Source organism: Triturus cristatus, chromosome 4_1 (genome assembly GCF_964204655.1).
Source record: "Triturus cristatus chromosome 4_1, aTriCri1.1, whole genome shotgun sequence".
Classification (NCBI taxonomy): domain Eukaryota; kingdom Metazoa; phylum Chordata; class Amphibia; order Caudata; family Salamandridae; genus Triturus; species Triturus cristatus.
Window position 1 is genome coordinate 99,225,274 of NC_140585.1, and position 26,364 is coordinate 99,251,637.

A 26,364-nucleotide genomic window follows, 5' to 3' on the forward strand; every position below is an offset into this window, starting at 1 on the left:
AGAAGAGCACACCCAGACGGAGACCAAGCCATATACCAATAACATCTTATTATGGCGTAGGTACATCGATGACATAATCATCTTCTGGAAAGGGGATGAAGAGACATGCCGGACATTCTTTACGTGGATCAATACCTTGAATCCATACCTACAATTTGTGGGCACACTGTCATCTGAATCCATACCATTCCTTGACCTTCTGATATCCCTGAAAGAAGGTTGCCTGATGACCACCAACTACAAAAAGCCCACAGATATGAATAGTCTTATCCTATTCCAAAGTCACCACCCAAAGTCCTTAAGAAACAACTTACTGGTTGGGCAATTCCTCCGCCTACGCCGTAACTGCAACACCATCATGGAATTCGAGAAAGAGGCGGACACTTTAACAGAGAACTTGATAAAGAGAGAGTATCCAAAAAGAATCGTGAAGCAGGCCCGCAAAAGAGCCAGGAATAATCACAGAGAAGCTCTACTAGAAATCAAAGAAAAAAACACCTCAGACATACTAACATGTGTGACATCCTTTACCCCGAACTCCAATAAGATCCAGAGAATAATCAAGAAACACTGGAAGATCCTTGAGATGGGGGAGTTCCAACCAGGACCGAAACCTCTCTTTGCCTTTAAGAGAACACAGAACCTGAGGGACATGTTATTTCACACACGCCCCAAGAACATTATCAAAACGCAACCAACACTATGGAGTCTACCCCCGGTAGTTGGTCATTACCCATGTGGTTCGTGCACAGTATGCCCACTGACAAGCATCACCAAGGAACTTGATCTAGGACTCTCAAGACTCTGGAAGCAGTTACATCATACCAACTGTAACACAAAAAATTGTGTTTACATGATTACCTGTCCTTGTGGGTCACGATACATTCGCATGACAATGAGACCAGTCAAAACCCGAATTGGGGAACATAAGAGCACGATCCGGTGCAAACGCACAGCCACAAGATTACAAAGTCACTTCTTGGAAATGAGTCATTCCCCCGAAAGCTTACGATGGACTATCATCAAATCAAATCCATATTGGTCAGCATCCACATTGTTCAGGCAGGAACAACAATGGGTGTTCAAATTGAGAAGCAATAAAGGGGGACTCAACGAAGATATCCCCTGGGTTGATCTATCCCGATAGCTGCATATCACGAGATCACCTACAGTAGTATTCCACACTAAGCGCAACCAGTTAACTGCATGTACAACCACCTTTGTACCTGGTACACTAGCTATATGAACACTAAGCGCAACCAGTTAACTGCATGTATAACCATCTTTGTATCTAGTACACTAGCTACATGAACCACCTCTATATCTGGGACACGAGTTACATGAACCATCAGGTCCAGGGCATGTTTCCCTCGATACGATTCTAGGTGGTTAACTTTACACCTGCGTACTCGAGTACCTAGATATCTAGGTACCCGAAGACACTAGTTACATGAACCATCAGTCCCTTTGGAGTCCTCTCTGTATATGAAGCTAGCTGTTTCACTCTTCACCTGCGTCCCCGTGTACCAAGGTGTCCAGGTTACCACCAATACCACTCTCCTCCTGGTACTCGTTATCAGCATCTCTCCTTTTCTCATTGCGCCCCCCGTGTTTTCATTCAGCAGTGACCAAACGTGTATAGTTATAGGTTCAGCAATCACTACATTGCTATAGTCGCATTAAGTTACTGGTGACTCTGGGCTGATGGCACATAGGACAGATCTCCTGTAATAGAAATCTAGCACACGAGAGTTCGGGACCTTGTCCGAACAGCAAGCGTCATTACGTCCACCTCGGACCATGACGTACTTGCATTTCTTTTTCTTCCTTTTTTAAGTCACATCGTATATCGATGACGCAGAGTATATATTAGTTATGACCACAATCACTTTCTAATATAGGTAAACCTCATGATATACTCCACTTTACTACCATGTTTCAGAGGGTATGAAGTCAACCTTTACACCATGCCCTTGTTGTACCTCCCGTTACAGCACCTTATGCCCCCTTTCCCGATATTGCTACGTGGTCCGCACACCATTTCAATATGGCCGCGGCAGCCAACAGCTCAGCCCCCTTTGTCCTACTTTCCGGTCCTCGGGCGCCATGAGACGACGTCATTGCCCGGGGCCTGTTTCCATCCCGGCAGCACTACTGAACCAGACTGGTGCCTCATAACCAATGTTACCGGCAGTACAGCTGCACGGGTAGGTTTCCCCGCGACGGAAGGCGACTTGTGAAGTAAGTACCTTTACCACCGGCTCGGGACGCTCGAGCTCTAACCTCGAATCAGGGATCGTTTATCGTAGCCCTGTTTCTTACTCTGTTTTTCCGTAGCCTTACTCCGCGGTACTTGCTGACGGAGCCCATCATCTATTAGGAGAGGGTAGCAATGCGATCTCGTTATCTTTGTTTCACATTTGTTGTCATGCATACCTTTCTGCTTGTCCCGCCACATTTGAACTAGGCACGATAATTATACCGTGGGAATTCACTATTCCGCGGTTGTGCTATAGTCACTATAGACCATCGGACCTTACACCGCCCAGGCACTTTACAGTGATCCGTCCCGCTACACTTAGACGAGGCACGAGAATTATACAATGGCAAGTCTCTTATCCCCGGTTGCGCAATAGTCACTTTAAACCACTGGTCCTTACATCGCCCAGGCACTTTATAGTGATTCAGAACCGCGCTACTCCTCACAGTGGGTACAACCTATGACACCTTACGAATTTGTGCCCACCATGACACCTCCACCTGCACCATTGAACCGTTGGTTTTTAGTGAGTTACGACCACTTTTTTGTATCACATATATTTCCTTTTCTTAAGATGACTAAGGATGGAACCGGCCACTACAACCGTGGGCTTCTCCTTTACGCTGGGCAGATTCCTAGCACTATGCTTTTAAGACTCCGCATGAACACAATGACACTATCTTGGTTGTTGTCTTTCTCATGCACAAGGCACCTGAGCACACACTGTGCACTAGTGTCTCCCTCTAAGCTACATCTGTATCATATACCTTTGATATATTACTGTTTTTTCCCCTTTTCGCCCCCTCCCAGCCCCCTTCTTTTTCTCCCCCCCTGTTTTATGTCTCCTTCCAGGCTGTGAACAGGATTTACGTATAAGAACGGATTCTGGACACTAATTGTCAAGCAAACCTGACCTAGGTAACAAATGGGATTACGGGTCGTCTTTTCCCAAATCCCATTTTTCATCATTTGTTTCTTGGTCCTGATGAAGCGCTCCTGGATCCAATAGGGACCTTCCTATAGCGCGAAACATGTTGACCTTTCTTTAAATCACTTTTGTAATACACTACACGGGTTGAGAGAAGTGGGATTCTATTTGGTCTTGTTTCCCCTCTCCAAGCAGCACTACCGTGCATCTCCATCCCCGTGAATTTTTTAGTTTGAACCAGGGACCCCTTGATTAAAACATTTAAGGTCCCTGTCTCATTTTAAACCTGCACTCACTAGCACACCCCAACCCACACACCCTCACTCACAAATGCGGCAACTCCTAAAAAGAACTCCGCCAGAGAGCCCCTAACCAAGGGCCTGTGAGGGACTGCAGCGCCACCCCCACGAGGAGCAACTTTGCCCAATGATGATGCTATACATCCGCGAGGATGTGTGAGGGCACTACGTACCACAAAAAGGAGTACTCTCTCCTCACTCTGCACACTCACTCTACCCTTGGAGACATTCCCCACTATTTACAGCTTACCTGCTTGCTGTAACTCCCCCTCCACTTTGAAGGAACTGAAACCATCCGTTGGAATAATGTATGACTTTTAGGAGCATTGGTTCAGGACCTCTCTCTAACTGCTCCTTGTCCCTCCTCTTATTGATTTGTTGAAAAACTTGTTTTATTTCTGCCTTGTATATTCCAATGGCCACCCTGTATTCCTGTTTCTTAACGTGTGAGAAATCTTTCCTCCATATCCTTTCCAGTCTTTTGCATTGTTGTTTTAGGATACGTAGCTTAGGGGAGAACCATGCGGACCTATTAGATCCCGCTTTCTTCAGGATTGATTTCTTTGGGAGCACCGTGTTCAGTGACTCCTCAATCTAGTGTGTAAAGTTTTGATAATCCGTAACTGGATTGAGATCCAGGTTAGGTTTTGAATTTTCCAGTTCCTGAATCCAAGGGAGTTTGGACCAGGGATGGATTTGTATTTGTGTTGACTGGGTGTGTGAAACGGAGGTAAGTGGGGCCCAGACAAACGGGATTAAAAAATGGTCTGACCATGGTATGGGGACGGGGGCTTTCCATTTTAGTTCCCTCAAACTAGAAAAAATTGGGTCAAGAAAGTGACCTTTAATATGAGTTGCTTGGGAGACCTTCTGGAGTAGTTGACAAGCCATCAGATCTTGTGCTAGTTCAGTCGCCGGAGCTGCCGAGGGGTCATCAAAGTGCAAATTGAAATATCCAAGAAGAGTAAAATTAGCCAAGGAGCTAGCGAGAGTAATGACTGTTTCCAACAGAGATTTACAAATATGGCCCATTGACCCAGGTGGACGGCAGATCAGAAAATGTGAGAGGGACAGTGAGGGGGTGAATTCAATTGAAAAATGGGCATTCTCACAGTCTGATAGCGAACTGCCTAGTAGTCAACAGGTCGTATGGTCTTTATAAATAATGGCAATACCACTGCCCACCCCTGTCGTTCTATCTTTCCTCTGGATTAAGTATCCGGGGGGAAGTGATTGGAGGATGTCCGGCTCTGAGCTGGCAGGGAGCCAGGTCTCCATGAGAAACAAAACCTCTGTGCCAGAATCTTTTAACAACATTGAGATCTCAGTTGTGTGTTTGGGTAGGGATCTGCAATTGAGTAAGAGTAATTTATAAGAGGACCCATCAGAGGATGAGGGGGGAGATAGTGGGGTGATTCTGAAACCACAGTGTGAGCATCTGTCCTGAAGCTCCTCCAGAAAATAGTGTGAGCACTGTTGGGGCCTGGGGTTCTGTTTAACTGCTTTAACAACGAACTGGAATAGCAAAAGCCTTCTGGGGGCACAGACACAAGGGTTCTGGCCCCTGGATCTGTCCGGGCGCGGACGGGCGCAGACTGGCTTGCCTTTGGCGCACCTTTGGTGTGCCAGCAGTGTGCCTGCTGCACGCGTCCGCTGCACGGTAGCGCCATCTGGCGTTTTTATATCATCAGCTGTGCGTCGGGTCCAGCAGCTAGAGTGCTGACCCGATGCCTAGACTGCAAGAGCCCTTGCGTGAGCTATTGCTATTGCTATTGTTTGTGTCCCCACCACCGGAGCATTGAACACAGCTCCCGGTAAGAAACAATTTATAAAAACAGTATTTAAAACAAAGTTAAAAAGGTAGCAGCAATTGTTTTTAAATTGGAGCTGTAATGGAAATTCACCCAACTGACTCTTGGAGTTCACCTCTGCTGTGTGGGGCTCAGCAGTAAGTTTTACACAAGTCAGGCACCACAGACACAGTCCTCTCTTCGCTAGCCCAAGGAGCTGCAAGTGTACTGCAAACTTTGGTGCAGCCTTTCTTGTCAGGTCCATTGAGCAGCAGGGCAGTCCTTCTTCGGTCTTCACTCCAGTTCAGATGTGATCTGTGGTGTGGGTGTTAAGTGATGCCATATGTATGCCCAAAAAATACCTTTGGGTATTGCGACGGTTAGTAGCCACTGGGATACTAGGTCCCTTTCCCCCTGATGACAACTTTCTGCAATGTGTGGCAACTAGCCATTTCACAATTCTGGCCACCTCCAAGATGGCTGAACCCCTCTCTCAGTGTTTAAAGCTTGGTTGCCCACCCCTAGTGGCTTGGCTACATTAGGGTAACACACCAGCTAGAAAATAGTTTGGCAACTGTATTCCCCTCTCCGTCCCCATTGTAAGCCTGTTTACCTTAAACAAAAGAGTAGCCCATGTGATGTGTGGTCAACATTTGCCATTCAATGATGGCTTCCGCTTGAAGATCGTCTTTTGGCCTCACACAATGTGTGGCTTCCTGCCAGGGAGAGGTGGTATCTCTTCCATTGGCAGGCCTATTGCATTCACACCCCTGGGAGTCGTTCACATTTCTTCCTAGGAGGGCAGAAAACTGTCTTGTGGCCAGCATCTGCGAATGGCCACTGAACACAATGGAAACTTTCTAAAAGTTGCATATACTCAAAAGTTACATTAACCCCTTGTGTGCCACGCCCTTTCCCCGCCCTGTGCCGGCCGTTGCATTAGCGGGCGGGGTTTATGACGAGCTGGACTCGTCATGGGCACAGCGCAACCGCGGCCCATGACGAGTCCAGCTCGTCATGGGCACAGAAGGGGTTAAATTTAACTTGACAATCAAGTTGGATATAATGCAACGATTAATTTGATCCCTCGAAATACTAAATTTAGTATTCCTATTCAGAAGTTAGCACAGCCGAGATGTCAGTATGCAATCCTGTATTTACTAATAGGGCTGCTAGCTTTTCCACTGTAAAAACGTAAATTTTGGGGTTTTACTATTAAGACATATAAATATAAATGTTGTGCATATTAATTTCAGAGGCTTGCTCTTGCAATTACGGTAAATCCTTTAAAGTGGGCTTAAGAAATAGATTTGTTCCTACAACACGCATAGGAACATATTTAGGATATGTGGTGTTTTTAGCATTTGATTGGGATAGGGCATTGTCCTTTGAAACAACTTTAGGTGGGTGCTGCTGAGCAGTGCATTTCAGTGCATTTCACTACTGCTACCTTCTGGTAACTGCAAGGTATTTAAAAGGTTCGGAACGTATTACAAATTCTTAATAGTATTACCTGTTGAGGTCAAGAAACGTCTTTGCATCCAAAGGAACCCAAGATCCTGCATCACTTCAAATGCATACTTTCAGCTTGTGTACAATTAGAGTCTTCTTTGGCTAGGTCATTAGAGTGAGCGGAAGTGATGAGCTTAACAGTGACAATGGTACCTTCATCGTTCCTGAGACAAGATCCATCTACAAAATACGTTAATCCATAGTCACTGAGAAGCAAATCAGGACAAGCTTTTGTGACATGGGCAGTGGCCAGAACAGTTATGTGGATCACCATCCTCACAAGCGGGCATTAAGGAAGCAGAGTTCAAAGCAGAACACAGCATCAAAATATTATGAGAGGCAGACAACAACAGGGAACTCAACCCAACATTTTCAAAGCTTTAACAAGATTTACAGCAGCCGCCACAGACCATAAAAGATGGGGGGAGACCAGCTGTGACAGAGTTCAAAACTGAGGAATAATTATCAGCTGTTTCTGGTTCCCATTGCTTTAAAAGAACACCCAAAGTGCTAAGATATTTCATTTATGGCAATGAAAAGCTTTAAATATAACCAGGAATCCCTAAAGAGGTTGCAGAATTGAACTTTTGGTTGATTTTCATAAATGCATTTTCAGCTTCACTACACCACTGAAAGGTTTCAGGGGTATCTTATTGAATATATTTTGCAAATGTTTGCCCATTTCAGCATAATCCAATATCCACTGTGTGCAATACCCTGCCATATCAAAAAAGGTATGTAAAAGTAAGACAGTTGATGGGAAGGGCAGCTTATGGATGGCTCCACCTCGTTCAAAGAGCAAGTAATGATTGCCTACGAAAAGTTCATAGCCAACAGTTTGCACTCAAAATAGTCAGAACGGTAATTTTTCATTTGAAGCACTGTGCTCTCTCTTAGCCAATTTGGGGTAGACTTTGGACTGATCTAGAGTAATTGATGCCAACAATGAATTGTCTACATATTAAATTAGAGTAGACACCCAGGGGAAACCCAGCATGTCCAATTCATTTCTTTAAGGTTTATGAGATTGAGAAGAAGACCCCTATAAATCCTTCAGTGAGTCGGGTCCATGAAGGTGAGACCCTCAGAATGTGAAGAAGAGACACTGACTCTCCTCATGTTGGGGGATTGAAGGGGAGGCAAAATAAAGGACAGCCACAGTAAAACATTGAGGGCTGGCAGGGATCCCGGAGAGAATGGTAGGTAGTTTACAGAACTCAGAGACACTTGGGATCACCACATTATTAGTAACCCTAAGATCTTCGACCAACCTGTACACTTTGGCTTTCCCTGCATTGTGTACTGGGAGAATCAGGGTATTAAACCTACTACCAATATGTACTACTACCCTTTCTTAATTAAATCTGGTATTAGAGGGTGGATTTCTTCCTTGGCCTTAAGTTTTAACAGATACTGAGGTATTCTGGATTTCTTCTACAGCAGGGTCGACCTTCACCTTTTTGAGTTCCACCCAGGAAAGGAAGCCCACATTATTTGCACCTATGGACCACAATGCCAATGGTACCTGTGAAACTAATTCTGTTAGATCAGGGAATGTTGCAATTGTGTCCCCCTCTCTTTCAAACATCCATATAGTGATGAAAGTACATTACTTCCTTTTTTTTTTACTTTTCTTTTTATTAAAGACAAGGCAACACAGGTGAAAGTACATACTTTCTTTTTTGTTTAGTTATATTCAAGAAGAGTTACTCACAAAACAAGCACTAGTGATCCTTGGAGTGCACTGGCTAAAGTCCCACCTTTTCCCTTGATCTGGAGCTCACTCTTTGAGTTCTAACTGCTTTCAGAATTCAATTTTCACACAAAGGTTTATCAAAAACAGGAAGGCAACATGTGTCCTAATTCTAATTCACTTAATCTTTTGCATCTGTAATCACTCTTATTCCCATTCCTAGTCAACCAAGTCTTTTTTCTCTTCTCCTTTTTTTCTCTCGTAAGAATGAGTCCTCAAACATTGCAATTCTATTTATATACTTTTATTGAATCCAAAAGATCTCTTTTTGGCAGACCAGCCAACACGTTTCATCCCTTATATGGACTTCATCAGGGTATAAACATTTTTTATACATAATCCATACATTGAACAAGATAAAAAGCTTGCATTTTTAACTGCTGTACATTTTTTTGTTAATTTTTTCTTTTTTTCTCCTTTTTCTTTATAGTTCTTATTTTTTTTTACTCTTAAATAAAACCATTCACACTTTGGAAATGTTTTAACAATCCGATTTTCTTGCCAATTAATCTGAGATTACCTAGTTTATACAATGTTGTTATCCCTTATCTGAACAGGACTCATTCTTGTGCATTCCTCCCTTCTTTGTATCTTATGTCGAGTGATTGCAGCTAGTAAATTTCTATATTCTTATTATCATTCACTGTGCAAATTGTTAAGTACATGCAAGAGGAAAAGATTCTTACTTACAGTTATCTCAAGCTTTACTATGTTTTCATTTTTCATCCTGATAAATATCTCTCTTCATTCACACTGTCAAAAAATATCTGGTTCAAAAGTTCTTATTTTAATTTTTGTTTTACTCATGGGTTTTTACCATTTCTCCAATTTCTTTCATTTAAACATATCTAATGACAATCCCTTTTCTTTCAACTTCCTCAGTCATGAGTATTCCCCATTTCTCCAATTTCTTTCATTCTCCTTTCCCATCCCCTTATTTCACTTCACAGGCCACCCTTGCAATGTCTCTAAAGCCATCATAAAACAGCTTAATGATATTTCTGAATCTTGGTCCGTTTCAGTTTCAATACATAGAGCCCAGAGTTATTCCATACATCCTTGTGCCCACCCCCTGACTCTCACGTTTTCTTTTGTGCCATCAAACTTCATACTGCGTGCTCCCCATGGAAATGTCATATAACCATCATCATTGCTGCCAAGGTTTCAGATTGCTTACGTGTGTAATTTTCAGAATTTCAGTGTAATAATGAGTGACATTCAACAATGATGAGGCCGATTACGATCTCGTTCGGAAGGGCTCTGAATCGGATTCGGGCTTGTCTAATATGATTTGGAAGCCTTGCCAGGAAACCGTAAGGGCTGTCCGAATTGGTTCTGAAAGGCATGCGGACAGGTTCAGCCTTCCCGGAACCAATTCATGCAGCTCTATGGACTCAGTTTCCGAGCGAGTGAGTACGATGACCAATTCGGAGAGCTGTTCCGAATCGGTTACTCTGGAACAAAACAGCTGTCAGAACCTGTCTGTAGGGGTCCGTAGCAGACCCCCTTCACCCGGGGCCCTCAATTTCGCACCCATGGGTTCCTTCTTCCCAACCATGAAAAGTGTGGCAGGCACCATGGGGTGCCCACCACAGGGTGCACAATTGTCTCCAGCCACCCCTATCTTCGATGGGAGACTGTGTATTAGTTCGGAACACAGGCTCCCATTGAAGTCGATGGGAGTCCAACCGAATCGTATCCAGAAGCATCCGTATGCATCCAAATCGGTCGGTCAGAATCCCCCGATCCGAGTCATTCGGAAAGCATCACGATACCGATTCGGTAGAAATGCTTTACGAACAAGATCATAATCGGTCCAATGAGTGACACTTTCTTGCAAGCAAAATCAAGCAATGAAGATGAGGCAAACATATAAATATCAGAAGTTAGACACCTTTGAGCATCAAGAAACTCTAAGAAGAACTTAAAACTGCTGCAAAACTAACATACTGCACTTATATAAGCGTGTTGCCTGGAAGCACTGTGTTACTGCAGTCAAGCCCCAGGTTTAGGGATTTTATAACGAAAGGGGGATGTTTGAGAAGGCTACATACATGGGGGTTCTACCTGGAGGCTGTGTGTGCTGCAGCCAAGCCTCAGATTCAGGGGTATTGAGGGAATCAGAGGGGTGTGAGAAAGCTTCATACACCCAAAGTATCACTGAGCATGGTCCAACAATTATAGGCAAAGCATTAGTATGCAATATCAGAAAGAGGTACCCATCTAGTGATCCTACCTAACCCTACGTAACCCCGACAGACAGAACCCCAAGAAGGCCACCTTGTTCCCCGCCGACCTCCAAGAATCCAGACGCACCTGCAGATGTCTCGAGAAGTGCTGGAGAAACAGCAAAAAGGCAGAAGATTGCACCACCTACAAGAACGCCATGACGGAATGCCACCAATGCATCAGATCCACCAAAAGGACCTTCATCCAAAACAAGATCCTTGCAAACTCCAGCAACTCAAGGAACTCTTCAGCATCATCCAGGAAGTGCCCCAGCGAAACCACAGACATCACCCCTTCCCAGGACCTCTGCAAAAAGCTTGGATCCCACTTCCATCTGAAGCTCAAGGGCCTCTATGACAACTTCAACGACCAGACATCCAGCTCCGAAACCACTTCCTTCCCCATCAGGAAGAACCCTAAAGCCGCCCCGGAAGATTTTTCTAATTATTGTCCCATCTCTCTGCTCCCTTTACACAGCAAACTCTTAGAGAAGCACATAAACAGGCATTTGTCTGAGTTTGTTGAAACCTCAAATCGTCTAGACCACTCACAATCCGGATTCCGACCTAGGAACAGTGCTGAGTCGGCGCTGGTGGAAGTCACTGACAACATCTGAGTGCTAGCGGACAATGGTCGGGCAGTACTCTTGATGCTGCTTGACATATCTGCAGCATTCAATACCATCTCCCACCAGATCCTGCTCAAACATCTGAAATTCATAGGCATCCAGGGGAAGGCCTTAAAATGGTTGACCAATTTCCTAACCGATAGAACCCAAACCATCTTTTCGCTCTCAGACCACCACAGTCACCAAGGGGGTTCCGCAGGGCTTGTGTTTGAGTCCCACATTATTAAACATCTATGTTACCCCCTTGGCTTGCCTACTAAGGAAGTTAGTCTTCATTCCAATATCATATGCCGATTACACGCAACTTCTTCTCTCCTTTGATAAATCCGACCCCACCATTCAATCCACCTTTTCGGAGGGTATGAAAGGCATTGCGCATTGGATGAGAGAAAACTTCCTTCAGCTGAATACCGAAAAATCCAAAAAGATTTTGTATGGAGAAGATACAGTCAGATGGTCCCCCAGCTGGTGGCCTGGGGAATTAAGATTAGCCCCTCCCCCTAAACAGGTATTGAAAAATCTACGATACGATTAGACCAGAAACTTTAGAGGAACACGTGAACATTACTGCCGGGACATGCTATCACACTCTCGGTCTCCTCCGAAGGGTCTTGCCCGTCCTACCACTATCCACACGTAAAACCCTTATCCATGCTCTGATCATTAGCCGCCTGGACTACTGCAGTGCCCTGCTGATTTCTGCAAAAGAAACCTCCCTTAATAAACTACAAGTAGTTCAAAATACTGCAGCCCGTTTGGTGACCAATGCCCCTCCCAGAACCACATCCATTCCTTTACTTCAAAAATTGCACTGGCACCCAGTGAAAAAAAGAATCAAATTTAAAGTCTGCTGCATGGCGTACAAATCCCTAAACAACATGGGTCCAAGCTATCAGACAGAAAAGTTGGTCAGATACAGACCGTCCAGGCCCTTGCGATCGAGTCACCAAGCACTCCTCCGCGCTTTAAACTATCCCGCCTGGGCGCTTAAGCTTTCTCCCATCTTACCCTGCGATACTGGAACCAACTTCCCATCCAGCTGTGCCAATGTACCAACCTTCTGGCCTCAGAAAGCTGCTGAAAACGACACTGTTCTGAATCATCTTCCTGGGTCGGTCACAAGCAGTCTCAGCGCCGAGATACCCCGATGGGGGTGATTTGGGCGCTTTATAAATCACATAAATAAATAAAATAAAATAAATACAATTCTGTCACCCCTAAACAACAGAACCCTTGTTTTCCTGGGCCAATCACGTGTCAAAAACTCTAATACTTTTTTAAATTTTGGTCTAATGCTTATTGTCTCTCCCGTTCTTCCTCATTGATATTATGCCAAGCAAAGTCATGTATTAAAGTAATCTGCATTAAGGGTAGGTGGCGAGAGCAAGGAACTGGAAGGCCACGTAGAAGATCCCGTCATGCTCCATTGCTATCTTATTTTCGGTCTAGGAGACAGCGGGATGGCGGCCGTGCCTCAGCTCCTGGAATAGAACTTGATGGTTGCCGCAGTTGGGGGTTTGTCTGAGGCTTTCTTTGAGGGACGAATCGTGGCAAGCTGCAGCTGCAAGGCAGTGCATGAAAAACCAAGCCGCTTTGTTAAGGAGCAGTGCTGAGGAGCAGCGAATTGGGCAAGCATATCCGCTGCTACAGATCGGCGGAGCGGCAGCTGCGGATCAGGATTTTAAACTCTGCGGTCCGGTAAGCCTGGAAGTATCTCAAGTCTCCAGCTGTGCCATAGATTGTATCTGACCCCTTTCAGCTTAAACAAGCATTTGCAATGCAATAGGTCTCGCATTTATAAGAGTTTGAGCTATTGGCATTGTAAAATTACAATGCCTTTTATTTATGTTTTGGTTTTAAAACAAGGCATTGTCAGTAGCATAAACTCGCATAAAAGCAGTGTGTGGAGTGCAGCAGTGTGCGGCGTGCAGCAGTGTGTGGCATGCAGCAGTGTTTCGTGTAGCAGTGTGAGGCATGCAGCACTGTGTGGCGTGCAGCGGTGTTCAGCAGTGTGCTGCGTGCAGCAGTGTGCTGCGTGCAGCAGTGTCGTGCAGCAGTGAGTAATGCAGCAGTGTGCAGCAGTGTGTGGCGTGCAGCAGTGTGTGGCGTGCAGCAGTGTGTGGCGTGCAACAGTGTGTGGCGTGCAGCAGTGTTTCGGGTAGCAGTGTGCGGCGTGCAGCAGTCTGTGGCGTGCAGCAGTCTGTGGCGTGCAGCAGTGTGCATTGGCAAAAAATGTCAGCTAATGTCAGACCTGTTGTCTTTGCCAATGATTGTATTACTAGTGCATACACAATGTGCTGATGGTAAAAGACCCGATGGAAGTGCAGGAAAACATAATGACACTCGTCAGATTTATTTGAGAAGCTAACAAGCTCATTGTCAGTAGCATAAACTCGCATAAAAGCAGTGTGTGGAGTGCAGCAGTGTGCGGCGTGCAGCAGTGTGTGGCATGCAGCAGTGTTTCGTGTAGCAGTGTGAGGCATGCAGCACTGTGTGGCGTGCAGCGGTGTTCAGCAGTGTGCTGCGTGCAGCAGTGTGCTGCGTGCAGCAGTGTCGTGCAGCAGTGAGTAATGCAGCAGTGTGCAGCAGTGTGTGGCGTGCAGCAGTGTGTGGCGTGCAGCAGTGTGTGGCGTGCAACAGTGTGTGGCGTGCAGCAGTGTTTCGGGTAGCAGTGTGCGGCGTGCAGCAGTCTGTGGCGTGCAGCAGTCTGTGGCGTGCAGCAGTCTGTGGCGTGCAGCAGTGTGCATTGGCAAAAAATGTCAGCTAATGTCAGACCTGTTGTCTTTGCCAATGATTGTATTACTAGTGCACACAATGTGCTGATGGTAAAAGACCCGATGGAAGTGCAGGAAAACATAATGACACTCGTCAGATTTATTTGAGAAGCTAACAAGCTTATTTGCAAATTTCCCCGTATAAAACCTGCAATACAAACTTGAAAGGGCAGAGGCATCACTGGAACAGTCTTAACACAGGGAAGAACTTAATTCCCCTGCCTCCTTGCCCATCTATAACAAGCTAACAACACAAAGGAAAACAGTTACACATTATCCACATCAGTATTCTTGCGAATGACAAGAGGGAGGCCGAATGACCCAGAAAAGCCTAAAATGCTTCGCACAAAATTGGCTCAGTGGTCTGAATGTCTCAATCATAAGAAGAATTCCAATCGCATAACTTAATAACCTGCTAGGAATCAGAAACAATTGTATCTCTGTCAAACACATATTGCGTGTACGTCATAATAGCATGAGAGAGGAATTTATAGGAACCCAGCTGACTTTGAATACCAAGCCAAACCTGTCTCATTTATCTATTAGTGCTAATAAATAACCTAGTTATCCAACAGCTGTTCAAACAAAAGACGTAGAAATATGCCAAAAGATTTACTTACGAATATTTTCGCTTAAAGTAAATATTGCACGCAGTCAGTTAATGGCAAACAAGCATAATGTGAAGTTCTGCAAAAAATTAATTGCTTACTCAACTAAATGAAAATGTTTCAACCATATCGTGAGCGTATAATGAAAGGCCGCTGCCTTGGCAGTAATCAGCTTGAAAGGTTATGCTTTCAAACCATGAAGGGTCGACAGAGGTACTAAAGCGTTACTGCTTTAGGTAATGGGAATAAGGTCTGCTGATGATTTGTGGTCAGACGATTAATCACCAACTGATTTTGTACTCTGGTAGACCCGAAGATAGGTCATGGCATAGTTACGATAGTTTTCAAATCTCTGGAGAACAAACAGAAAAACACATACTGCACAAGCTATCGTTATGTTTGATCATAATGAGTTTGACATTCAAAAGCAAAACACAAATCCACTAATGTTAGAAAGTGAAAAGAAGTGATGGGTCCGTAAGGTGAGTTACTTCTTTTTTTTAGGCAGCAGGACACACGGACATACAAAGTGCCAGCTCCCTCCTTCTCTCTCTCCCTCTCAACCGTCCCTCTCTCTGGCTTCTCGAACTCCACTCGAACCTCCACACGAAGGTTCCACGTAGAACTCTACAACTAGAACCTAACACATCTTTCCCCTATACAGTTTAAAACAAATTACATACATCTATGTTTCCCTAAAACAGAATAACAAACCAAGCTCTAACATGTCACATTGTTCATTAATACATTTCATAATCACGAAATTTGCAAGGCAATTTTGTTGACCTGGACGAATGCTCACGAAGATGGGGATCTAGGCATGTACTAGTTTGGCTAGAATCAGTAACATGCCAATTGATACAAGATGAGTTGCGGTGGTTAGAAACAGAAATCTTGCCCTTATTCCACCACCTTCCATCTTCCAATTGTACTGTACTTTTATTTGTTCTCACCACAAGTTGAGGCTGAGAAAACTTAGATGAACCTTTGGGTAAAATTCTGGAACATTTAACACGCACCCAATCTCCCACTTTAACATTTAGCTGGCTTGTGCTAGATTGAATGTACTTCTTTTGAGCATCAAGACTATTCTTATCAACCTCTTGTAATTTTGTTATAGGCATGCTAAACACCCCCATCCATCCTCTCAACATTTTAGAAGAGGGAATCCGACCTCTGAATAAAACAAAAGGAGAAACTCCTGTATCCGAGTTTGGAGTGGTACGTACAGCCTATAACAGGTTCTTAAGTTCTTTTTTACAATCAAGACCACTAGCCTTAGAGAGTTGAATGTTGTCCTTAATCACCCTATTAAACCTTTCCACCAAGCCATTACTCCTAGGGTGATAAGGAGAAGTCTTGGTATGTTTTATGTCCATGAATTTTAAAAACTCCCCAAACTCCGAAGAGGTGAACTGGCCGCCATTGTCAGAAACAATTTCATCAGGAACACCGTCTCTTGCAAAAAGAAATTCTAAGAATTCTATAATACAAGAAGATGTGGGAACCTTCACAAACTTTAATTCTGGCCAACGGCTGTAATAATCCATGACCACGATACCATAGTCTGACACACCATGATCCGACAACTTTAAGGGACCTATGAGATCAATGGCCAATTTGGACCACGGTTTTGAAGGAACTTCTATAGCCTGAACCGGACTGGGAACAGTAATTTGAGTTTTGTCGCTGACAGCACACTGCATACAATCCCTGACAAAATGTTCAACATGTTTGTCAAGACCCGGCCACCAGAATTGCTCCCTAATCCTTCTCTTCATAGCACGTATCCCTATATGTCCTTCATGAGCCAGAGCAAGAACCTTATTCCTCATAGCTGTCGGAACTACCAGAGAAGTGGAACGAAATAACAAACCATTAATGATTGATAGCTCATCAAAAATATGTTTGAATTTACCAATACAATCACTAAGAGATAATCCATTATTCCATCCTGTGTGAATCGTGTTCATTACCTCCTAGATGTCCACATCACCGGCATAAGCCTCTCTCCATTCTTCTTCTGAAATAGCACTACATGGATTAAAAATGGCAAAACAAAATACATCTCCTTCCTCCACCTCTTCTATTTCTTTTATGTCCTCACTATTTGGCAACCTAGACAGGCAATCCGCCACTATGTTCCTTTTTCCTGGAACGTACTCCACATCAAAATTATGTTCCAACAGTCTATATTGCCACTTCGCAATACGGGGTGTTGCCCTCTCCCCTCCTTTAGTAGTGAAGAGTTGTACTAAAGGTTTGTGATCAACCCTCACAGTAAATTTAGAGCCCCATAGATAGTGCTTAAAGTGAACAATTCCCCGCCAACAAGCTAAAGCTTCGCGCTCTATTACCGAGTATGTTCCTTCTGCACCCTTAAGACTTCTTGAAGCGAAGGCTACAACATCCTCCCTTCCATCCCTGCACTGCATTAATACAGCGCCAAGACCTTTCTGACTAGCATCTGTCATTAATATGGTCCTATCATTAATGTCAAAAGGTTTCAGAGGAATAGCATGAGCAACCTCATGTTTAATCATCTGAAATTCCTTGTTGCATTCCTCACACCATTTGAAAATGACACTTTTCTTAAGAAGATTCCTCATGTGAAAAGTTTTGGATGAGCAATTAGGATCGAACCTAGCATAAAACTCGATGAGTCCCATGAACGATCTCAATTGATCTTTGTCAATTGGAATACTGAAATTTTCTATGGCTTTGATTAGGCTATCTTTTGGTTCGATCCCTTTTTCAGATAACCTATACCCCAAATAATCCACAGAAGCTACGTCCATTTTACATTTGCTCACACTTAAGGTAACACCTCTTTCTTTTAGAGTAGTGAGTACTTTAGACAACGTCTCATCATGTTGATTTTGATCCGAACCATAAACCAAAACGTCATCCTGAAACGCCATCACCCCGGGAATGTTCTTAAACATACTTTCGACAATTCTTTGGAAAACCGCCGAAGCGGATGCAAGACCGAATGGCATACGTTTAAATTGGAACAATCCTTCAGGGATAATGAAAGCAGTGTAATGCTGTGAATCAGGATGCAACTCAACCTGGTGGTAGGCTGAGGTCATGTCTAACAAACTGAACTTTTTCCCATTCTTGAGGGTGCTGGTCATTTCGGTAATGTTTGGTAAGGGATGCTGATCTATCCAAATGTTTCGATTTAACTCTCGAAGGTCGTCACACATGCGAAGAGAACCATTGGCCTTATGCGCCAAAACGAAGATTCTATGGGCTCGATGACATCACTCGCGCAGAGTTTGTCAAGTTCTTTTTTGAGAGCTTCACGTAGGGCCAATGGTACTCTCCGAACTTTATGCACCACAGGTTTGCTTCCCTCAATTAGCTTAATTCTGTGTTTGAAACCTTTAATTAACCCTAGATTATCATTAAAAATCTCAGGATGAGTATTCACCCATGTTTCATCCGTAAGTGCATGTACTAGAACTAAGTCCTCTTTTAATATTACTTGTTCAGGGTCATTTGGATCTAACACAATTCCCAGATTACCTTGGTCTTTCCAACTCAAAAGACATGTGTCATCTTTAGCAACATACACGATTGTACTAGCGTTATTACCCTTAAAACATAAGTTAGCATCAAATTCACCTATAACATTTATGTTCTTACCACCATACGCTATAGGTTTTACTAACGAATGTCTCAAAACATGGCCTTTAGCTTCGAACAATTCTTCCCAAATTTTGACTGAAATTAAAGTAAATGGAGACCCAGAATCGGCCAGTACTTTGATGTTGACACCATTTACAGTTAGCATACATATGGGTCGTTTAGCCTCTGACTCAATTATAGCAATGACATCAGCATTTTGGGCATCAAACAGTGCACAAATCTGTTCTTCTTCACTAGAAGACGATGTGTCCGAGGATTGTTCAATGTTCATAACTTTTTTTGTGGATGACGTGTTGGGTTGGCTCAAAGACGTCTTGCTATTAGATCTGCAAGCACTTGCAAAATGTCCCTTCTTTTGACATTTGCTGCAGATTTTATTGAGAGCAGGACAAAACCTGGCATTGCCCAGGTGGGAACTGCTCCCGCAACGGTAACACTGCCAACGTTTATTAGCTCTGGAATTTTTATCAGTGTTACGTTGTCCATCCTTTTTCTCTTTGCGTTTATCTTTTGAGAAGGAATTTGGTTTGGTTTTCAGTGAAGAGACTGCTTGTGCTTCACTCTCTGAACTGGAGATGGACATTTGTTCTAAATGAGAAGAAGTACTTTCAATCCTTGTGGCTATTTCGAGCGCCTTCTGTAGGGACAAATTAGGCTTATTTAAAAGAGCTTCTTGAACCTTTTTACTCTTAGTCTTTTCTACCATCTGGTCCCTTATCATTTCTTCTCCAACATTTTTATAATCACACGATTCTGCTAAAATACGCAATGCGCCAACATAAGTGGTAGCAGATTCACAAGAAAGTTGTGCTCTTTTCCTAAATTTATGTCTTTGTAGTGTTATGTTCTTGCATGCTTTGAATCTATTATCTAGAGATTTGATAGCTGTAGAATAAGGATCTTCCGCACCATGAGCCTCGTCTCCGCTTCCTTCATCTGCGCTTAAAAAAACTACCACTTTTGTAGTATGTTTAAGAATGGTGCGACCTTCGGATCCAAGACAGTGCCTTAAAACTTGAAAATTTCCTCTTTTGTGTGAAGGAATCGCCATCAAGAGCATCGAGATATGCCTCAAAGCTTTCTTTCCATTTCTCCCAGTCTAATTCAGGAGAAGATGAGCTTGGAGAAAATGCTGGAGGAGCAGATATAGATTGTTGCATTTTGTCAGCAGTTGTTTGCGTGAGCAATTAGAAATGAATAAAAAGAAGATGGTTGGGAGCTAAAAGTATCTTGTCAAGACTGGATAAAATATAGTTGTATACGAGGATGATCGAAAATGATGGTTTCGCTGGCAATTTTTTATTTTTTTTCCTTATTCCTTATTATTTAAAATAAAATGAAGTGTGTAGATAGTCTCCTCAATATGTTAGCGTGCGCATCGCTGTGTCAGAAATGCGCTATTGCTCGTTTAAAGCCGGAAAGTTTGACTTAAGCGCGCGTTGCTAAGCAACGAGTAAACGCGCTGGAAGTTCCGGTTAAAGCGTATTGAGCGTATGAATACGTCATACGCAGAGATCGAGGAGGGGCGCGAATGCTGCACGCGAGGACTCGCTCGCTTTTCCTTATTGCCGCCACGTACCTCAAAGTTGTGGAGATACACACCGCTATTGTGGCATCAATGCTGTCCGGATGCTTCAAAACGTCGTGGGACACTCGGAAGCCGCTTATCTTGACGATCTCCAGGGCTCCGCCGTCCAGGGCTCCGTCGTTGCAAATGTGGACGTCCTGCTGGCCAATCGTCACCAGTGAAAAGAAGTGATGGGTCCGTAAGGTGAGTTACTTCTTTATTTAGGCAGCAGGACACACGGACATACAAAGTGCCAGCTCCCTCCTTCTCTCTCTCCCTCTCAACCGTCCCTCTCTCTGGCTTCTCGAACTCCACTCGAACCTCCACACGAAGGTTCCACGTGGAACTCTACAACTAGAAACTAACAGAAAGCAGCATGGTAAAGTGCAGCATGAACAACTGATACCTATAAACAAGTATTGGCCACGCGGCCGCCAAAGTGAGATTACGATTCTACAAAAGCTTTAAAATAAAAAAAGCATTAAAATACACAAGCTTTGGCCACGCGGCCGCGGCCGCGAAAGTGAAAGTGATCGCGATTGCGATCGCGTGCTGCGGAGGAAAGACACATGGCGCTGCGCGCGTGCACGTTCACGTGCACTGAAGCCTTAGGCCACGGCAGCACTTTGAAAAGCCTGTATACAAAATGTCTCGGCCAGACCAGCGCATGCGCTGGATCAGGCGAGACCTAAAAAACAGTAACAGGATACATCGGTTTCGCTGCTACGCTTTAACGTTGTGGTACAAAAGGGGGTGGTGATGGACGGAGCATCAGAACCAATCAAACACTCACACCCAGTCAACAGATCTGGGTTTGATCCATCACCGTTCTTTAGCCCACTCTGCCACCCCAGTTCAGACATGGCCATATGCAAATCAGTCTGACCCTGTGCCTCATGGGAACAGTCCAGCCCGAACTGCCAAGCCATGCCTTCCCTGGACCGGAAACAAGCTTTCTAGGACCGGTTTCTGGCATTTCAGCCGCCTTCAACCAGGCTTGCTTGAATCCAGTGGCAAAGTGAGCAAGGGACTCACGTCTGAGCATACCCTTTAACGTTGTGACACGCTGGAGCACCATGTTCTGCACACTATCGCTTATTATTGGTGCGGATTCCTCAGGTGTCCCTAGCTCCAACACCCCCCCCCCTTTTTTTTGGGACCACAGTAACTTTTGTTATAACTCTTTTACTACTCGCTTCATCAAAGGAAGGACAAGAAGGGAGTTTGCTAAATGGTCCCTTCTTGCGACAACAACCTTACATGTAGATGCGAAGACAGCCAAAGGCAATTAATGGCAACTAAATCAATTTAAGACAGATAAAGGGAAAGTAGAGAAGGGCAAGCAAGGGAGTGGAAAAGAAAGGGAAAGGGGGGTCCAGAGATGGACTGTAACGTACAACAAAGAGAGAGAATATCTGAGCTGGAAAAGCTAAAAAAACGAGAAGAAGGGAGATACTTATAATCTATTTTGCGACCTGTGGTGCGACACTAGGTCTAGCCCCAGGAGGGATGCAGCTTGGGCCACCTTGAAAACCTTCCAGCAATAATCTCGGCATTGTTTTCTGATTACAGAGACTAAGAGGAGATTAAGAGGAGTCAAGATGGAGAAGGCAAGAGGGATGCAAGAGGGATGAAAAGTATAAGCACAAAAAAGGGGTCGCACTTGGCTTTGTAGATATTTGAGAAGTTGCTTGTTACCTTGTTACCTCCCTACCTGCTAATTATTACTGCAATATGCTATATTGATGAAACGCATCTCAAGAGACTCCTCTATGAAAACACGCACTGCCAAGTGAAACCTCAAAGGGGACAAGATGGATAGTTTTAAGGCTCTACAACAAATGTATAAGAAACAGCTTCAGATTCCTGATAAAAAGGGCGAGTGGCGAACTCCGCTTCGCCAGAAGAGTTTGCAGAGTTTTATTAACTCTGTGCTCCGCTGGGAACATGGAGTTCAGCAGAAACTCAGATTCCGCGGTGTAGCGGAGTTTGCCCTGCCACCCACCCCATGGCCACCACAGACTTACCTGGCCACAGTGATTCTCTGCCGTGCCGTGCCCTGCCCAGTCTGTCCTCCTCCTCCTGGCTGTTTCCTCCAGTTTCCAGGCTCGTCCATGGCAAAACAAAACCCCCTACGCTCTACGTCACTCTTGGGAGGACTAAGCATATGAATGCGCATATGCACAGTCGTCCCCAGATGTAAAACATTTGCTTAATGCCAGGACAGGATTTGCTAGATGCTAAATGTGATGCACTATCACAGTGGAAACATCTCAAATTCCCTTTTCTAACGGAATCTTGGTTCTTAACCAATTCTTTCTTGGGTTTTATCATGCTTTTTGCTTTGATTTAACTGACAACCTCTTCCGACACCTCTCTAGCTTCTTGCTTGAGCAATTTAGCACTTCAGCTAGACATTTTCAGCCTTCCTAACGATGGCTAAATTGTCTTCCAAATCAGCATCACCATTGATCCATAACCTCTCCTGAATGGCAGAATATTTTGCATGCATCACCACCTGGTCTCTGATAAATTGATCTTGCAGATGATCAAACTGACAATCAGCAGCCTACTTCCTAAGAGCAGATATGTACTCATCTACAGTCTCATTCACCTCTTGTTTCCTATGAAACTTGTTCCTTTCTATACATATGCACACTTTTGGTGCAAAATAGTTATCAAAATCATTCACAATATCATCAAATACATTAACATACCCCCCACCAAGGGCTTTTGTCATTTCCTCATACGCTTTCAGTCACCCCGGACCAACAGAATGTAATAAAATCCTTTCTTTCCTTTCCGGTGTCATCTTCCCATCTTCATCAATAGTATGTATAAAATTCAAGAAATACGCTTTCCACTCTGTCCATTTCATGCAATGATTTCCACCAGCGGACCAAAAGGTTTGCGGTATTTGTAAAGAAAAAGTTTGACTAGCCATGTCTGGGAAGTGTCTTATAATACGGTAAACCAAACAGATATTACAGTGTCATTTGTTCACCCAACAGAGGGACTACTTCACTGTAAGAATTAACCAATGTGCAGAGGAAAATATTTACACCTTAGTTAACCTTGGCAAATAGCTGTAGTATAAACCTCCTTGTGAGAACTAAACTTCCAACTTCAGTGGTCTCAATGTCGATAAAGGTGCCAACTGTGTGCTAATACTAAATGTCGAATCATGTTTGCACGCCAAAACAATTCAAAAAGAGTACATGACTTTAAGTTTTGAGTACGCCGGTGTGCATCTCACTACCTCACTGAAGTAGACTAATACTGAATGTCACCAAATCTAAAGTAAAGGTGTGCGCATCACCGCGTGTTGCTGTAGATTTACCCGATGTAACAATTTGATTGCTGAGGAGTGCATATCACCATGCACGGCCCAAACAATCGAAATCAGCTGAGCATCACCGCGTGTTGCTGTTGCTCCTCAACCAGTGGAACCGCTGGTGTGATAACACAATTTGTATTTCTCTATGAATTTACCCAAATTAAATAGGTAATCCCCGCAAGGCTGGTACATCCAAGATGGCACCATGCAAGATCACGCAACGTGACCCGCGTCAGTATACATGCACCCCACAAGTCTCTGCCACAGGAATTCGCCTGCAGCTCCAAGGTTCGATGACCCAGCTTCCACTGATGCAGAGGCAGAATGTCGGCAAAGAGGCTGAGTACACCACAGAAGAACAAAGGCAGTTTCTATGCTTGATCAGGTATGACCACCAAACAAGCCACAGTTAAATTCTAACAGTAAGGTGCCTCTGAGAACCCCTTGAGCCCCCAAAATTGCAAACGATATGACCTGAGTTTTAATTCACATAAATCGGTCTCCGCAAGGTGATGTGGTAAATTCCTCAGCGATGTGGCAAATTCCTCTTCTTTGACACTCAGAACTGACAATCCTGAGAACTTCAAATCCGCAAGAACAGCAGCACTTGTAGACCAAATCAAACGGGGGTTCACCAGTGTTCACCAGCTGAGGAGCTGAGTTCCAGAACCTGTGCCTCTGTTTAGATCCATCTTGCTTTTCGTGACTTGCCCCTTTTGTGACGTCGAGCACTGAAAGCTTCTGCGCTGTGTCTCTGTGTGACGCTGAGTGCTTAACGTGCATCTCCCACCAATTGGTCAACAAAAGATTTCCTCAAAGCGGCACTGGCGCAGGAAGACTCCTACAGTGTGCAACATGACGACAAGCGATTTCCTGTGAGACGTGACCTTATGGGATTTCCTGGTGAAGGGGGGCTCAGCAACCGGACGACAAACTTACTTGAAGGATAGCTCAAAACGTTGAACCCTCCCTGGGAAATATTTCCTTGCAGGTACTTTACTTTACTTCGGTTCCCGGGTGGACGGCAGCTATTTATTTTAAGCTAGGTAGTCATGGAGTGTACGCTGTCACGCGCAGATCTTGATTACATTAGATTAGATGTGTAAAGCGCCAAATCACCAATGGTCTCTAAGCGCTGTTACCGTGAACCCGGGATGTCTTAACACTTGCAGATGGCAGAATTGGGTGAACTTATCCAAACAATTCGGTGAACAGGATGGTCTTAAGTTTCTTACTAAATGAAAGGAGATTTTTCTCACCCGTGCAGACTTTCTGGCAATTTATTCCAGATCTGGGGATCCTAACCGAGAAGGCACGACCCTCCAAGGTGGTTCTGCTGAAGCGCGGACAGGCCAGCAGGTGAGTCCCTGATGAACGAAGACAACGGCCAGGTACATAAGGCTTCAGGCAGTTTTTAATGTAGCTAGGCGACGCTCCATACATAGCCTTATGTGCGATGCACAGGCCCTTAAACATGACCCTCTGCTTAATAGGGAGTCAATGTAACTGCTGTAGCAATGGTGTGGCATGTGTTCTTCTCTGCAATTTAAGGATCCGTCTCGCTGCATCATTTAGGACCAACTGAAGTTTCCTCAGAAGTTTATCGGGGAGTCGTAGGTATACTGCGTTGCCATAATCCGGGTGTGACAGGATTAGAGCCGACACCACAGTGCGCAAGATAGCGAAGGACAGCAAGGGTACAAGTTTCCTTAATTGCCTCATCAGTCCCACGCAACTCCCCACTACAGCAGCTACCTGGTTACCCATCGTTAGCATGGAGTCTAACCTGATCCCGAGGCTCTTCACTGCTGGCACCTGTGTCGGAGTAGTGCCAAGCTCTTGTGGCCAGAAGAGGCTAGACCAAGTGCTAGTCCCTGTAGCAGTAGCAAGGACCTCCGTCTTATCTGGATTTACTTTGAGTGAGTTTAGAGTCATCCAGTTCATTGTAAACCGTAGGATGTTCTGTACCTTGAGCTGTGCCTGAGAAGAATTATCAATGCGGACAATTAGTTGAGTGTCATCGGCATAGTTGTATATCTGACAGTCCAGTTTAGCCAATGCTGCTATCAGAGATTGAAGGTAAATATTGAATAGCAGGGGGGACAGCGCAGGCCCTGCAGAACTCCCCATTGCAAGGCACCAAGACAAGATTTACGTTCCTCTATTTGGACCTTTTGGGACCGACCCTCCAGAAAAGAAGCAATCCATTGGAGGACTGTCCCAGTGACTTCCAGCCGACAGACACGATCCACCAGTTGTACGTGGTTCACCGTGTCAAACGCTGCTGAGAGATCCTATAGGATCAGCACCGAAGGGGACTTCCTATCAGCTGTTGTCCGCACCTCATCTAGCATCACCAGCTCAGTGCTATTGTGAGCTCTGAATCCTGCTTGCCTAGCATGTAGCAGCTGATGCTCTTCCAAGAAGGATGAGAGCACTCTGAGCACATGTTGCTCAAGCACTTTAGCCAGGTATGGCAATCTGGAAATTGGTCGAAAGTTCTTCAGATTTTTCGGGTCTGCCATGCTTTCTTTAGCAGGGGCGTTATCATAGCTTCCTAGAATTTGTGTGGGACCTTCCCTGTTGCAAAGGACAAGTTCAATAGGGCCAGTATCTCTTGCCCAACCACTGGGAGGACCGTCTGAGCACCCTAGGAGGGCAAGGGTCTTCCAGTGACCCAGACTTTACTTTAGTCATAATGTGGACTAAACTGTTTAAATCGAGAGCGGGGAAGTCAGACAGTGTACCTCCCTCAAAGTCTGGTGGGTCAAGCACCGGGAAAGGACACTGTCTAATACAAGTAGTGCCTATTTCCCTAATGATCTCTCTAACCTTGGTTAAAAAGAAGTCCTGTATCTTATCGCAGTCCTCCTGGTTAGCGAATGACCTCAATTCCTTCTTTTTACTCAGCTCCCCAAGTACGTTAAACGTCTCCTTTTGGGTGTCAGTGGCTTCCCTGATCTTGAAATCATAGTATGCAGACTTCGCGGCAGTCAGAGATGCTTTGTAGAGGGCTAATTCTAGT

The 26,364-nt window shown here is 44.5% G+C and overlaps 1 protein-coding gene across 4 annotated transcripts in view; it reads left to right on the forward strand.

Annotated features, from left to right (window-relative positions):
• The window catches only part of LOC146839642 (uncharacterized), a 766,602-nt gene that overhangs the window by 675,431 nt on the left and 64,807 nt on the right, over positions 1-26,364 (forward strand). The window contains exons 14-15 of one of the 4 annotated variants that reach the window (XR_014981114.1): positions 12,849-13,097; positions 15,902-16,002. The exons of 2 other annotated variants lie outside the window; for them this stretch is intronic. The gene's annotated coding sequence lies outside the window, so the exon portion shown is untranslated. The remainder of the gene's footprint in view (positions 1-12,848; positions 13,098-15,901; positions 16,003-26,364) is intronic. One more of the 4 variants, XR_014981115.1, reaches the window with a different exon arrangement.